At 41.3% G+C, this 17488-nt stretch overlaps 1 long non-coding RNA gene across 1 annotated transcript; it reads right to left on the minus strand.

Moving 5' to 3' along the window:
• Nucleotides 1–1273: 1273 nt before the first annotated feature.
• Nucleotides 1274–14794, minus strand: LOC145713322 (uncharacterized). The gene is made up of 3 exons (XR_014136386.1): nt 14756–14794; nt 10132–10204; nt 1274–1836 (listed from the first exon to the last, which is right to left on the minus strand). It is a non-coding gene; the product is annotated as an uncharacterized LOC145713322 (long non-coding RNA).
• Between the last annotated feature and the right edge of the window lie 2694 nt (nt 14795–17488).

The raw sequence follows: 17488 nt of genomic DNA on the forward strand, positions 1-17488 counted from the left end.
GACTGGCCCTTGGTTGTTCCCTGGGATCTTGGATTTAAGGAGGGTTCCCACCATTCCCTAGCTGGTTAAGAGTGGTTCACTGTGCCTAAGTGCTGGTACAAGCAATGTCCTTAAGGCTGTACACTTGATTTCCTTGGTGGAAACCTGGAATTTTGGGACATGCTAAGGAGAAGATGCCTATGTGATTAGCATTTGATGAAAACCTCGGGCACTGAGTATCCATAAGCCTCGTACTGGCAGACAACATTTCACTTGTGCTGTCCTAATTTCATGATGGAGGAATTTAGCACATCCTGCTAACTCCATAGAGAAAGGATTGCTGGAAGCCTGCGCTTGGTTTCCTCTGGCCTTCACCCCATGCACCATTGCTCGGTGCTCATTGGCCTTTCTAGCCTGTCCCCATACCAAGCCACACGCATGACTACAACTATATGCTGAGTCCTGTGAGCTCTTCTAGTGAATAATCAAATCTGGGTGTCATTGGGATGCCTCTAACACAACTGCATTATATGGAATTTTATTGTTTCGGTTGATGTCTTTCACGTGGTTACAGTCAGAAGGTTATGTCACAGAATACCTTTCCTGGAATCTCTTTTCTTGGTGTTTGCCTTGAAAATTCCTACATCCCTACATATCCATTTGAAGAAAGGTTTAAAAGGAATAGATGAAATCATGATGTCAGAAAGTGTGAAACAAGCAACAATCTTATTTTACTCTGAAAAAAAAAAAAAAAAAAACAGAGAGAGAGAGCAAATCCTGGTGATTGCCCCTATGTTCTACCATATAAAAGTTCTCTGAAATATGAAAAGTCAGTTAATTTTCTCCAACTACCTAGGACTTAGTTCATTTTTCTGGCAGATAGGAATCAAAGAAGTAACAGGGATCATTCTACAACAATCAGAACTGTCAGACAGAATATGAAAACATACTACTGATTATAGTGTTCTTTTGTTTCTTTTCCTTATGTTCCTAGAACATTAAAAATATAGTTCACCTATTAGAGGCAGTTATCGCCAAAATAATCAAAACTCACAAATACGGCATCCAAAATGTCAGATGAGTTATCTTGATGTCTCCCTATCTGACCCTCCTTCCAATTCTCTTATTTTGCCCTAAATGATACTACCGTATGAAGTACCCCCATTTTATATGGCATTAACGTATATACATTTATCACTGACTACAAATGCTTATGTTCGTTCACCCATGGTAGTTAGGACATAACTCTGCATCATCAGCTAGGTCAGTCCTTAATGTCTTGCCAACAGTGAGGATCACAGTAAGAGTGGGGACATTTGGGGATACTACTCTGACAAATTCTGGTACGAGAAGCTCACCTGATAGTGTTGCTGCACTTCAAATAGTCTGCTCTTCCCTTTAAAGGACTAGTGTATTTTACCACCTTCCAGTAGAAACACAATACACACCGGCTTACTTTCCTTCATTTACTCCCTGTAGTCTCCGCCATTCACATCATTCCCTGTTTGGCTCGTCTCTTCTTTCCTGAGGTTCCTTAGGCCTTCCAGTGTGTTGAAAGGGAACTAGCCATTTAGGTCCTTTGGTGGCACTCTCAATTTAATCTGTTGCTGACACCACATACGATATGCAACTTATCTCCTTTTCACATCTCTTTCTCTTTCCTATGCACTTAACAGGCCGTTTTCTTTAGATATTAGAATATATCAGTATTCCTGTTTGAAATCAACATTCTGTCAAATGACCTTTGAATAAAATACAGTTCTTACCTTCTACTTGTCCATTTAATACACTTTGCCCTTTCTGATCCACAGCTCCAGAGACATGAGGAACATCTTTGTTGGGCTTCTCAGACACACACTGTTAAAAGTAGCATCAGTAATGAGTTGCGTGAAGACTTCCTAATCCTTTTCCAAGAAAATATCTGAATTTATGATTTTAATAACTATCAGACTTGCAAATAAGAAAACCGTATTGAACACCAAAACATTTAAATACAAAACCTCATATATGCTCTCTTGATTCAGCGTCCCTTTGAATCTTCATTTGGCTATTGACTCTCTAAACTGATCATGGAAGGCCAGAATAAATACTTTCAAAGGCAGAAGCCTGGCTTGTATGCAGATTTCAAAAAGGAACTAACAAAACCCCTTCCTTTGCATTCCTGACCAAAATAAAAGGACATGTGAAATAAGTTTTGAAACAAAATCTTTAAAAGTGTACTTGCTATAAATGAAAACTGCTTCTAGTAAAATGGCAGACATTTGTTTCAGTGTCAATTCATACCTCACATGATCAGAAACTTTGGAGTATATCATGCTGTGTATCAACAAAACACTGTCGTAGCTGCTGCTTCGTTTAGGTAAACAGAGGCTTGACCTTTTTCTTGACGAAAGAAGGGTTGGATCGAATGGCAAAGTAGTAAGAAAAACTTTTCTTAAAATTATGATGAACTAGTAGCAGAAACAATGTAGATATAGGTATGGAACTCTTCAGAATGTGTAGTAAGCATTCAAACGGCAAGTATAAGAACATGTATGTCTTAGTCACCTAAAATGTGCCAAGCACTCATTTCACTATGCACATTTTCTTTTTTACACACAACAACAATAATAATGATGATGATGATGGAGTGAGCCTTCCTACAGCTTGGTCACTCTAAGACGTTGGAGTAAAATGATGATCCGTGGTCCTCTCTGTCCAGAATGTCCCTCGCCACGGTCTACACGACTGGTCCTTCTCATCTTTCACTTGGCACCTTTTGCCACTCTCAGATCTTTTCTGACTACCAAAATTCCCACTCCCACTCTCATCCTCATCCTCACTACAAACGCCCCCAATATTCTCTCAACTAACATCGTCCATTCCCTACCGATGAAGCCTTTATAGTGACTTATAACAGATTGCTGTTGACTTACTTTTCTGCTCCGACCACAACAACCTAAACCCTCCGCTTGTACACTCAGTAGCTAACTGCTTGGTACGTACTCAGTATACAAGGACCAATTAATTAAGGTCAAAACATTTACACTAATCTCACTGAGAAGATCTCAAAAGTACCAAATCACTATACCGTTGGCCCTTGAACAAAGCAAGGGTTACGGGCTCTGATGGCCATGCCCTCGAAAATCCACAAATATCTTTTGAAACCTCAAAACCAAATCAAAAAAACAAAAATTCCTACCGAATTTCCTACTTTAAAAGCAATCACACTTAAAAATCAAAAAGTATATATGTATTGAAAACCAGAACATTAAAGCAGAATCGCTTGTATATGCTCTCTAGGTCTAATCTACCTTTTCGGCCTAGTTTGGCCATTGACTCTGTAAACTGAGCATGGGAGGTCAGAGTTAGGATAACGGAATGCTGAGCTTACCAACAATATACACAGTCGATTAATGCATGTTTTCCCTGTTATATGTATTACATACTGTATTTTTACACTATAAACTGAAGGAAAGGTTACTAAGAAACTCGTAAGGAAGGGGTGCTGGGTGGCACTGTCGGTTCAGGGTCAGGCTCTTGACTTTGGCTCAGGTCATGATCTATACTTCCTGAGTTGAACGCTGACAGTGTGGAGCCTGATGAAAATTCTCTCTCTGCCCCCACTTCCCTACTCACGTGCTCTGTCCTCTCTCTCTCTCCCAAAATGAATAATTAAAAAAAAAAAAAAAAAACCAAGATGCAAAAGAAAATCATAAGGAAGAGAAAATATGTTTACAGGATGGTACTGTATTTATTGAAAAAAATCTGTATGTATGTGGACTCCCACAGTCCAAACGCATCTTGTTCAAGGGTCAAATGTATACCTTTATGATGTCATCGCTAAGAGCTTACGGGAACTTATTATAGCCCCAAATGAGAACATCAAAAACCCATTCTAACTTTGCCATTCTTTTCTGGACACAAGGGCCATTTTATTGGCCTTTGAACATCTTCCCATGGAAAACAAGTATTCTTTGGGGGGCCTGGGTGACTTAGTCGATTAGGCACCCAACTTTGCAATTGCGAAAAGCAAAGCAAAAGGTGGAGGGGGGAGTTAAGATGGCAGGGGAGGGGATCAGAATTTCCCTTGTCCCTCAAACACAGCAGTATTGAGGTCACAACACTTGGAATACCAGGAATACAGGCTGCAGAGGGACAGAAAAATCTCCGCAGGTGCAGAGTGACAGCTTGGCGGGACAGAAGGGTGTGTATGAGAATTGGGAGAAATAAAATGGGCAGCACAGGCATGCAGTGGGGGAAGGCCTTTGGTGGAGAAACGAAAGGAAGGTAGAGAGAGAGAGGCTGTGGCAAGTGCATTTGGATATGAGAAAGCCTGTCCGGACCACAGACCAAGGAGAGGTCCAGAGAGCCAGTTTCTACTTTGGAAAACAGCCGTAGAGGGTAAAAAACAGAATTTTCAAGGTGGCCACACTTTCTCTCGACCAAAGCTACCACCTCCCATGCCTGGTGGGGAGGGAGCCGCCCCTAGGCTTGGTAGCAATCTCAGGGCTACACTGGGAGAGAACACCTTGAGTATGGTGGAAAGGGGAGGTATTGCCCTGCCCAAGGGAAAAAGACCGTGCAGGCACGAGCCAGAGGCCCTCTGTCCACTGGGCAGAGTGGCGCAACTCCACTACCAGGTCCGAGCAAAGCCGGATCCTGCAGGGTTTTGAATCCCAGCTCAGTACTCAGGTGGCACAGGGGACTGTGCAGCAAGGCAAGCCGGCTCCCCAGGCTATTCCGTGAGGATAGCCTAAACAGTGAGTTTTGAGACACCTCGTGTGGGCAGGATAGATGGGGTGTCGCCATGTCTCTCCCCATGACCAACATCGTGGGGCTTCAGGGAATGGACAGTGAGCCTCAGTGAAGGCAGGCCCATTACACCAAACCCTGACACTCTGTGCCTCGTAACTGCTTCTCTATAGGAGTGAGACTGACACTGATGGGACCAGATAGCCCCTGCTCTAGACCAGCACAGCCACCAGTCCCAGGCACCAATAGACAACTCTCCTCCGGTTTTCTATCTTAGTTTGTTTGTTTGTTTGTTTGTTTGTTTGTTTTCGTTTGAGTTATTATTCTTTTGTCTTTCCTTTTCTTTTTTAATGTTTATTTCTTCATTTTGAGAGAGAGAGTGAGTGATCAAGCAGAAGAGATGCAGAGAGAGGGAGAGAGAGAGAATCCGAGCAGGATCCATGCTCTCACTGCAGAACCTGTTGGGGGTTTCGAACCCACCAACAGCGACAACATGACGTGAGCCAAATTCAAGAGTCAGACGCTTCACCTACTGAGCCACCCAGGCGCCCATCTTTTCTTTCCTTTGCTTTCCCTTTCTTCTCTTTTCCCTTTTTTCTCTTTCTACTCTCCTCTTTCCCCTTCTCCCTTTGGAAACAGCCTAGTAGTCTCGAGTTGACGTGGGTCAAAGCTAATTATATATCTACATTTATCTCTATATCTTAATATATACCTATATATCTATACACAGATATATCTATAGATATATCTATATATTTTTTTCCTTTGATCCTCTGTTCTGGTTCTTTGTTTGTTTGATTGTGCATTTTCTCTATACTTTTCTAGATCTCCTTCTTCATTTTCCTCCCTCTCTTTCTGGATTAAGCCCTCTAGCTCCTTTGAGTCACTTCCTGGTCTTTTTTTCAACTCCAGTCATTTCTCTTTTTGTTTGGGCTAAGGATTCTTCCCCATCTTCTTCCCCTTTTTTCCAGGATTACTTCAACAAACAAATCAAAGCACACCTGTTGGAAGGCCCAAACCGCCACTCCAAGTAGCGAGAACAGCAGCCAAAGACGCACCGAAAGAGTGCACACAACACACTCAAAAAAAATTTGTTCAACTGCCAGGCCCTGGACAGTGTAGGGGGTCTTTTTATTACAGTAGTACTCGCAGGTGTGGGACACAGAACAAGCTATTAACACACATAAAGGGCAGGAATCTAGCCAAAACGACGAAATCGCAGAATTCCCCTCAAAAAAATTCCGGGAAGAAAGGACAGCCAGAGAAGGGCTCAAAAGAGACAGAAACCATATATGTGAGCACATTTTTGGAATGACACTCATAAGACGCATAGTTGCGCTTGAAACCACGCATAGAAGACAGCAGACAATCTACTGCTTCAGAGATCAAGGACCTAAGGAATCGTCACGATGAACGCTGAACATGAAATGGTGTAAAGGAGATACAAAGTAAACTAGATGCAGTGACAGCAAGGACGGGAGAAGCAGCAGACAGAATCCGTGAAACAGAAGATACAATTGTGGACAAAGATGAAGCAGGGAAAGGAAAGGAAGGAAATGACTAGATCACGAGGCAGGTACTAGAGACCTAGGTGATTCAGTGAGATGAAATATTAGCCAGATCCTAGGAGTCCCAGAAGAAGAAGAGTGAGAGAAAGGGGCAGAAGGTTTTTTTTGAACAACTTATAGCTGAGAGCTTCCCTCATCTGGGGAAGGAAACGGGCATCCAAGTCCTGGCGGCACAGAGAATTCCTTTCCAAATCAACAAACCCAGGTCAACACCACGACATGCCATAGCGAAACTGGAAAACTACAAAGATAAGGAGAGGATTCTGAAATCAGCTAGGGACAAACGGGTCTTAATCGACAAGGGAAGACACATAAGGGTAGCAGCAGACCTGTCCAAAGAAACTTGGCAGGGCAGAAGGGAGGGGTAGGAAACGGTCAATGTGCTGAATGGGAACATCTGCGGCGAAGAATCCCTTCCCAGGCAAGGCTGACATTTAGAACAGAAAGAGAGAGAAAGGCTTTCCCAGACAAACAAAACCTAATGGAGTTCATGACCACTAAACCAGCCCTGCGGGAGATCCTAACGGGCGACTCTGTGAGTGGAAAGCAGCAGAGACTACAAAGGACCAGAGGCCTCACCAAAAGCATGAAACCTTCAGATAACACAATGACACTAAATCCATATCTTTAACTAATCACTCTGAATGGGAATGGACTCAATGCCGCAATCAAAAGACACAGGGAATCAGAATGGGTAAAACACAAAACAAAACCAAACAACAAGATCCATCTATATGTTGTCAACAAGACACTGATTTTAGACCCCAGGACACCTCCAGGTTCAAAGTGAAGGTATGGGGAACCACCTATCATGCTACTAGAAGTCAAAAGAAAGCTGGAGTCGCCACACTTCCACCAGACAGACTAGATTTTAAACCAGAGACTGTAGTAACAGATTCAGAAGGGCATTGGATCATAATTAAGGGGTCTATCCATCAAGAGGAGCTAACAATTGCAAGTGTTTATGCCCCCAAAGTGAAACGCCCACACATATGAATCGATTACTCACAAACATGATTAAATGTATACATACAAATACCATGATTGTAGACGACTTTAAGACTCCACTCATGGCAAAAGGCGGATCGTCAAGGCAGAAAATCAGTAAGGAAACACAGATCCAATGTGTCATTGGACCAGATGTATTCAGATATACATAGATATATATTGGCCTCATATATATACATTTATATACATGGATATCAACACCGATATATTAAGATCTTTTCATCCAACAGCAGTAGAACGCACATTCTTCTTAAGTGCACATAGAACATTCTCCAATGTCTCCAAGTGACATCCTGGGTCACAAAACAGCCCTCCACAAATATAAAAGGACTGAGATCATACCTTGCATATTGTCAGATCACAACAACGAGCACTTGCTCATTCTTTCTCTCTCTCCCTCCCTTTCCAAGAGAAATGCAAACATTTCAAAAACATTTATCTCAGCCCCTTCCAAGAAAGAGAAAAACAAGAATAATAAACCTTGTGGGGCAACGAGCCCTGGATGGAAACCACACACAGACAGTAGAATTCCATAACCAATATGTTGACAATGGAGTTGACAGACAGTGATGTACTAAAAGAACAGACACTAAAGAAATAGTTTCTGCAAGGACAAATTAGGGTAGGGGTAAACCATTAAAAACGAGCCCGGTGCGGGGAACACATATGTGGCACAGTCAGTTCAGCATCCACCTTCAGCTCATGAGTCATGATCTCACGGTTTGTGGTTATCAGCCCCACGTTGAGCTCTGTGTTGACAGCTCGGAGCCTGCAGCCTGCTTTGGATTCTGTGTGTCTCTCTGTCTCTGCCCCTACCCCGCTTGCACTCTGTGTCTCTCTCTGTCTCAAAAATAAATAAACTTTGAAAAAAAATTAAAAATACCGTAATAAGCATGGGTTGAGAAGAGGGAAAAAGGAAAAAACAAAACAAAACAAAACAAAACAAAACAAATGACCAATCAATCAAGCATGAGCTTAAGACAAAAAAGAAAAGGAAAAATGTGAGCCAAAGAAGGTAAGTGGAAACAACATACATTTTTCAACAGGTACATAAGTAGGATTGGGAATATACTATGAAAAATAGTCCCTTTTAAACCTTTTAAAGATATATGTCTTTATATATGTGTGATATACATATATATATATATATATATATATATATATATATATGTATGTATGTGTGTGTGTGTGTGTGTGTACGTATAGGTGTACATAAATATGTATACATATAAGTGTGTATTTATATATAAGTGTAAATATATGTGTATATATGTGTATATTATATATATCTCTACCTATATCTATCTATCTATATCTATCTATCTATCTATCTATCTATCTATATCCATATCCATCTATGTATCTATGTATATAATATTTATGTAAAAGAGAGGCTTTGATTCACAGTATATCCCTAATAATACTGACTCTTATCACTCTACAGTTATCTGGTTATAAATACTGTAATAAAGAATTTAATTTTTTTCACTATAAATAAATTGTTCAATTCCTGGCATCTATCGCTTCCGAAAAGCTAGAAATTATTACTAGACTAACAAAAGAACAGAAAAAGAGAGGTTCCTAACACGTCAACATTCACTATGGAGAAAGAATTGGGAATGAGAATTCTAGGAAGAAATGGGAACATTTAAAGGATGTAGGTAATGGGACACAGATGGGGTTCAACCAACAAAGGCTGACGACTTTTTCCCTGCACTTCTAAGCTCACAATGGGAGGATACTAAAAATATACTGTAACCTTCTTTCTTATGTAACTCCTGATTGCCTCAATAGGATTCATTTGCGTGTATACATGTTAAACACTAAAACGGAATATAAACTGAAGCCTGACTTTTTAAATTCACATATTTAATTGTGATATATCATGCGTATTTTGTTACTTTTCAAACTCCATTCTACGGAATTCCATTTCCCTACTCATTTGTTCACATTCAAAAACCATGACATTGCTTCTTCCAAGCAAGACTTTATTTTAGGAGCTCCAGGAGTCAAACCAGTGCGTTTCCTAACCTCCAGGAGCTTATCATGATTTAGGGGCTTTGAAATGAATACTGAAATAAATATCAGATGTCTGAAACTTTAAATTTTAGAATCTGACACAAGGACTAGGAGGAGATAGTGTTCAAAGCTAGAATGGGCAAGATTTCTGAAATTAGAAATTTGACACCTTGGCTATGAAGAGCCTCTGCCCATAGAGCTACTCTTTTCAGCAAAATACGTATTCTTCGGGGAGATGCACAATTTTAACTTACTCTTCATGGAGTTATTTCAAAACTACAGGGGAACACCTTTGTAAGGTAAATGTTGAGAAATAATGTAAACATCTAAATTTCTACATTTTCTAATATGGTTTTATTCTAAATGTAGAACAAAGGATAGAGCCAAAGGAAAATCCTGTATCTCACCAAAATAAAACTTGCCCGGGGCGGGGGGCAACCTACAATAGATACTTGGACCCAATCACGTTTCATTTAGGCGTGAGTATTATCAGTCATGTTACGATCACAGTAAGAATCCTTATCCTTAAGCAAACGTCATATTGCCTCCATTGTGGGAAAGCTTGTCCCAATATAATTTGACGGTCATTATATATTTTCCAGCCCATTCTTTTATCAGCCTCCACCTGTAGGATTTACCAAAGTACAACAAAACAAAACAAAACATTCAACGCGTCATGTATCTGTAAAGTGGTTTGTTCTTGCCAACTTTCCATGACACACATAAAATGATGATACACAGGCTCCTCTTAAATTTTCAGAGTGAATAAGGGAGAAAACTCAATTCAGAGCAGGAAAGTGAGTTTCACAGGAGGGTACTTTACCTTGGTACCAAAATCTAAGTCTTGGCTAGATGAGGTAGACCATGAATCGTCAGGACCAGGTTTGTCGGAAAGCCTTTAGAGCAAAAAAATACAACAAACACATGTTCATTCATTTAAAAACAAAATTTAAAAAAGTTAAGGGAAAGGTCACCTATCTGTTTATTCCACGAAGTTTCTTGGTATAATGAAAAGTTGGCCTCTGGTTTTGTCATTAAGTTTTATTTTAATTCCGGTAATAGGAACATCCAGAGTTATAGTAGTTTAAGTTGTACAAAATAGTGATTCACCAACTCCATACTCACCCCGTGCTCATCATGACAAGGGCACTCCTTCATCCCCATCATCTCTTTCACCCCTCCCACCACTCACCTCCTCTCCACAACCATCCGTTTCTTCTCTGCAGGTAAGAGCCTATTTCTTGGTTTGTCTCCCCTTTTGTTTCCTCCCTTTGCTCGTTTGTTGCTTCTTAAGGGCTACATGAGTAAAATCATATGGTATTTGTCTTTCCCTGACTTTGCTTACCATACTACCCTCAGGCTCCATCCAGGTGATTGCAAATGGCAAGATTGCATTGTTTTATGGTTGAGTAATATTACAGTGTGTGTGTGTGTGCATGTGTGTGTGCGTGTGTGTGTGTGTGTGTGTGTGTGTGTGTGTGGATATACATATACACACACACATACATTCATATAGGGCTTCTTCTTCGTTCACTCAGCTGTCAATGGACGCTTGCGCTGGCTGTTGGAAATAATGCCGCAATAAACACAGGAGTGCGTGTGTCCCGTGGAATTCTTGTTTTTGTATTCTCTTGGGTAGTATCCAGTAGTGCAATTACTGGATCATAGGAGAGTTCTGTTTTTAATTTTTTGAGGAACCTGCATACTGTTTTCCACAGGGGCCGCACCCATTTGCATTTCCACCAACGGTGCAAGAGGTTTCCTTAGTCTCCACATCCTCGCAAACACTTGCTTCTTGTGTCTTGGAGTGTAGCCATTCTGACAGGTGTGACGTGGTATCTCGTTGTAGTTTGGGGGAGCATCTTTTCATGTGTCTGTTGACCATCTGTATGTTGTCATTGGAAAAGTGTCTGGTTATGTGTACTGCTCATTTGTAAACTGGGCTTTTTTGGAGGGGGGTGATGTTGACATGAATCAAGTTTTTAGACATTGTGAACACTAACCCTTTACTGGATTTGCCAAATATTTCCAAATTTGTTCTCCCATTCCAGAGGTTGCCTTTCAGTTTTGACTCTTTCCTTTACTGTGCAAAAGCTTTGTAGGTTGAAGTAGTCCTCAAACTTTATTCTTGTTTTATTTCCCTTGGCTCAAGAGACATAAATAGTAAAATGTTGCTACAGCCAAAGTTACAGAAATGACGGCCTGTGCTCTCTTCAAGGATTTTTTTTTTTTTTTATGGTTTCAAGCCTCACACTTAGGTCTTTAATTCATTTTGAGTTTATTTGTGTGTATGGTACAGAAATTGGTCCAGGTTCATTCTTTGGCATGTGGCTTGTCCAGTTGTCCCAACACCATTTGGCGAAGAGACTGCCTTTTCCCCACTGGATAGTCTTTCCTGTTTGTGGAAGATGAACTGACCATACAGTGGTGGATTGATGCCTGGGTTTGCGGTTCTATTCCACTGAGCAATGAGGCTATTTTGTACGCCAGTACCCACAATACTGTTTGGATACCACACACACACAAACACACACGCAGACACACACACACAATGAAATATTACGCAGCTCTAAATGAGAATGAGATCCTGCTACCTGCAACATCATGGATGTACCTAGATGGCATGAGGATAAGTGAAATAAGTCAGACAGAGAAAGACAAATCCTCTATGATTTCACTTCTGTGTAGAATGTAAAAAGGGGAATCAATGAACAAACAGAGCAAAAGCAGAAACACACCCATAAATGCAGAGATTTGACTCTTGCCAGAAGGGAGGGGAGGTGGGGGGATGGACAAAATGGGGGAAGGGGAGAGGGAAGTTCAGGGTTCCAGTTATAGAATGAATAAATCACAAGGCTCAAAGGTACAGCATAGGGAATCTAGCCTGTGGTATCGTAATAGCCTCATACATTAACAGATGGGAGCTACGCTTATGGCGATCACGGTGAAACATCCAGAGTTGTTGCATCACATATTACATTGTGTGTCACGTAGACCTCCGTTTAAGTAAACGTATCGAAGTTTAGGTTTCTATGTTATGAGTGGTAGTACTAACTAGAGATTGAAAGACTCAAAGTTCCCAAGGCCAACTTTGTTCCCACACTGGTCTTGCCTTACTTAGGTCCATAATAACTAGCAAGACACTCCAAGCCTTCAGGGGCATTCAGCTACCCAAGGAGGGAGACTGTGATCAAAATGGTCCTGGTAGTTGTGCCTCTATTTCTCTATACGCTGCCTGAATATTTTCTTCCCTATGAGCTCCCACTCCTACATCACTCTTCAGCACGGTTCTGTGGCATTCCCCAACCTTTCAATCTGTAGCCTATGAAGCCATACACTCCTACAACAAGGATGGGCTCCAATGACCGAGGGTAGGGACCATGTCCTGCTCCTGGAGAACAAGCGAATTGGGAGCCTCACTCATCCACACAGTCACCTCAACATAGGCATGTTATCACCGATCCAGATGAAGCTCCCTTGCTGATTTCACAAGTCAGACCTACCCCTGCCCAGCCCTACAAGTACATGGGAAGGGCATCACAGATTTAGGAAAAGAGGTGGAGTGAGGAGACAGCTTGCCTTGGGCCATACATCTCTGATGTTCGGAATCTTCACCCCCACCCCCAATTCCTTGAGAGGATCTAAGCTATCCTCCCTCAGTTGGGGTGGAAGTAGGGGATATCATATTTCTATCTGCTGTAAACAGACTCTTCCCAGAAGCTCAAATGATTTTTAATCTCTCTCATCAGAAAATCTGAGGTATGCTCGCACCTTTAATGAAACCAACACACACAAAAGCAGAAAACTGATCACGACCCTCTTGAACTCTCTATTTGAATATGCCTTTCTAAACAACTCCCCTAATCCTGGGTCCTTCATTCCTGTCATTCACCTTTATCTCACTTGGCATAACCCCCCAAATTCTGACATCTTTTCTCAAACTCGTATTCCTAACCAACTCAGTGTTGTTCTCCTTGAAACCTGGTCTCCTCTGCTAATTCGATTCTTACCCTCCTTCACTCTATTCATTAGACCCACTCCCCAGCCTTCTATTATTAAAACAGTTGCGTGCAAGATCAAGACAAAAAAGAAGGAAGGAAAGAAAGAAAGAAAACCAGAATTTAAATCGCATTTCTGTCACTTATCATATCCAAATAGGTCACTTCAATCTCTTTTGAGTTTCCAATTCTCCAGGGAAACAACCATTGGGCAAGGAGGTGAAACATAGGTTGACGGACCAGAGGGTGTTTTGAGGAATTAATCTCTGAGGTTCCCTAAATCTGGAGACTCTAAGTGCTTTTGATTTGGCCTCTGGAATAATGGAGAGTCCTTAAATGGCAGAAGTAGGGAAATTATTGGAAAAAAAAAAGAAGAAATACCAAGGAAAAAAGAGAAGAAAGTCAAAAGGCAAAAACACAGAACAAAAAGTCATTGGAAAAAAAAAAATCCAAAAAAACCCGAAAAGATTCCTAGAACTAGACAAGGATACTAGCCCAAAGGGAAACCAGCCTGGGAACTTAGGCAACAGAGAATCATATAGCAATATCCTCGAAATAGAGAGTGAGTTTAGTTAATGTAACATGGTCTACAACTAAATATCCTTCCCTTACAGAAAACTCATTTGTCTCAAGAAGAGGGGATATCACTACATGTAAGGAGTTGCCTGATGACATCTTGCTTTTTATGGAAAAGCCTTGACACCATGGCCATAGCTGACAACCACCCTAAAATCTCGGATGGTAAAAACAAGGGACTAGTTACCACTGCACTAATGACTTTGGTTGGCACTAGTGGTCAAATATATGAGGCCAAATGCTTGGACTAACCTGGGTTCTTAAGCAAACCCTAAATTAGTGTTCCGACATCATTACCTTTGACATTCTGAGTTGATCTGCCCTAGGATCTGTATCCTCATCTCAGTGCTGCTGAGGAACCAGGGAATGGATGTGGAAGCTTCACGGGCTGATGGGCAAAGCCCCTCAGCTACCCGTTAACTATGGAATCATGGTCGAGTCGTCAACCTCCCTGAACCACAGTTGCCAAAGTAATAAAATGTAGGCTACAACAGCACAGCTACTTGGCAAAGCTATACAATGACTATATAACTGAACAGATGTTACCCATAGGATATAGTGTCTGGTCCAGTGTAGAACACGCAACAACTGCTTTTGTTCTCTGCGTTCCCTTAGGAGACACATAATTTTCAGTTCATTCATTCCCTTCCCTTTCCTTTCATTATCCGTTTCATTTCATTTCATTCCTTTATACTTTAAGAGTGAGTGCCCACAGAAGTCGGGAAAGATATCCTAAGGAGGCTGTGAGCGCAAAACCCGACGGGGGGCTTGAACTCACAAACCTGAGTTGAAATCAAGAGTCACACCCTTAACCGACTGAGCCACCCGGGTGCCCCAGCAAATGTCATTTTTACAAATCCATAAATATCCTACCTGGCTATAGAATCTTCCTCAGCATTCTTATCTGCTCCTAAAGATGAAAGCAAAATACATGTTAAATCAACAATCGAAAAATAGAGGAAAATTACAAGTGTACGGCTTATGATTTGTTAAAAAGTATTGCTTTGGGACCACACCTGGAAACCACACTACACTGAATGGTAATTATACCATTCGTAGGCTTAAAGCACTAAGAAATCTTACTTTCTCCTCTATATTGACCAAGAGCAAGAATGGGTTTTATCAGAATTTGACACCTACAGGGGGACTGATGTTTACAATGGCCATCACTGACCGACACTGTGACACTGGAGGAAACTGGTATCGTTAGGAGAATGATTATCATGAGCTGACAATGTCAGACTGAAACTAGCATGATTTTTCTGGACTTTCAGTACTAGAGGAGTTGAAAGAGAGTATCTTTGTTTTGCTGTAACACGGCAGAACCTCCCCAGCTCTTCAACAGACACTCTTCAGTTTTAGGAGGAAACACCCCCTCACAAAGTGTGCTCTATAGCTATTGTACTTTGCAGCATGGCCAAACCATAGCAAACAGACTCTCCCTCGTCTTATTTCCAATGGCAACGTAAGAAGGAAAGATTTGGCATTCCACTTTGATATAGTTCTAACCTCTTGAGGCTGTCTCCTTCCATTGCTAGAGAGTCTATCTAGACCCACCGCACATCACAGAGGAGGATGATCCCAATGTGAGTGCTCTGTAGTGGTTCATGAGGTCATTTTTCTCAACCCTCCCCATTAGGTGACACACATCTAGAGAAATCATACTTTTTGTCATGGAAGGCAGAGGTCATCAGATCCTCTACTGATGAGCAACTAAACAAAACAAAGGGCAAAGAATATCTTGAATGCCTACATTCAATTACCAGGATATTTTCACTTTCTAAACATTCAAAGACATCCACTCTATGATTCTAACTACATGACACCTGGAAAGAGCAAGGCTATGGAGCTAAGGGTTGGGGTGAATGTAGGGAGAAACGGGCACAGCACAGAGGACTTTTCAGGCAGTGGAACTCTTTCACACGGTACCACAAAGGTGGATTCACATCATTACACCTTTGTTAAGACTCATAGAATGTATAACACCAAGGCTGAACACTAATGCAAATTAGAGACTTGGCCTCCAAATGAAGAGTTCGTGTCCAGAGAAAATGCACCACTGTTGTCAGGGTGCCTGGGTGGCTCAGTTGGTTCAGCGTCCAACTCTGGATCTGAGCTCAGGTCATGATCTCACAGTTCATGGGATCAAGTCCTGCATCAGGCTCTGGGCTGACAGCACAGGATTCTTTCCCCCCTCTCCCTCTGCCCCTTGGCTGCTCACACGCATGCATGCTCTCTCGCTCAAAACTCAACCAAGGAACTGAAAAAAAAAAATTCCTACTCAAAATGGACCACTGTCGTGCAAGATGTTAACAACAGGGGAGGCTAGGCGTGTACGGGAGCATGGTATGGTATATGGAGACTCTGTACTTCCTATTATATTTTGCTGTGAACTTAAAACTGATGTAAAACATCAGGCTTACTAAATGTATGAAACAACAAAAACAACAAAATATGGTTTCCATTGAAGCTACTCTTAGCATATACTAACTCATGATACAGTCACCTTGAACATTAAAATAGAGATCAAAGTAACACAATAGGGGTACTGTCTCCCATTTGGAAGTGTATGAAAATGCATAAACAAAACACAAAAATACAACAGTTATTTGTATACTTAGGCAACAAAACAATTGATGAATATGATCCAAAATCTTATACCTATAAACAGGGGTTCAGCACCATAGGAATCAAACCTGGGTTTTCCATATAATTACGAGATTTTCATTCTAATTTTAAATCAAAAATCATTATGTTGATCATACCTCAGAATCATAATGAAAGCTTAATCACATAAAAAAAAGAGATTATAATGACCTCATATTGCCCTAGTAATTTTTATACAAATACCTACTTCATATGGATGATGAAACTGAAACCAGTACCATGGTAACCATCATGTTACTTGCTAGTAAAACAAAATTTGAAGACACCACCAAAAATGACGTCAGGGCTATAATTCCTATGCAGAACAGATTTCATCCAGCAGGCCAAAGATGGCTACCCTCAGAACATCCTACTTGAATGACTGGCCCTTGGTTGTTCCCTGGGATCTTGGATTTAAGGAGGGTTCCCACCATTCCCTAGCTGGTTAAGAGTGGTTCACTGTGCCTAAGTGCTGGTACAAGCAATGTCCTTAAGGCTGTACACTTGATTTCCTTGGTGGAAACCTGGAATTTTGGGACATGCTAAGGAGAAGATGCCTATGTGATTAGCATTTGATGAAAACCTCGGGCACTGAGTATCCATAAGCCTCGTACTGGCAGACAACATTTCACTTGTGCTGTCCTAATTTCATGATGGAGGAATTTAGCACATCCTGCTAACTCCATAGAGAAAGGATTGCTGGAAGCCTGCGCTTGGTTTCCTCTGGCCTTCACCCCATGCACCATTGCTCGGTGCTCATTGGCCTTTCTAGCCTGTCCCCATACCAAGCCACACGCATGACTACAACTATATGCTGAGTCCTGTGAGCTCTTCTAGTGAATAATCAAATCTGGGTGTCATTGGGATGCCTCTAACACAACTGCATTATATGGAATTTTATTGTTTCGGTTGATGTCTTTCACGTGGTTACAGTCAGAAGGTTATGTCACAGAATACCTT

Source organism: Panthera onca, chromosome F1 (genome assembly GCF_046562875.1).
Source record: "Panthera onca isolate mPanOnc1 chromosome F1, mPanOnc1 haplotype 2, whole genome shotgun sequence".
Classification (NCBI taxonomy): Eukaryota; Metazoa; Chordata; class Mammalia; order Carnivora; family Felidae; genus Panthera; species Panthera onca.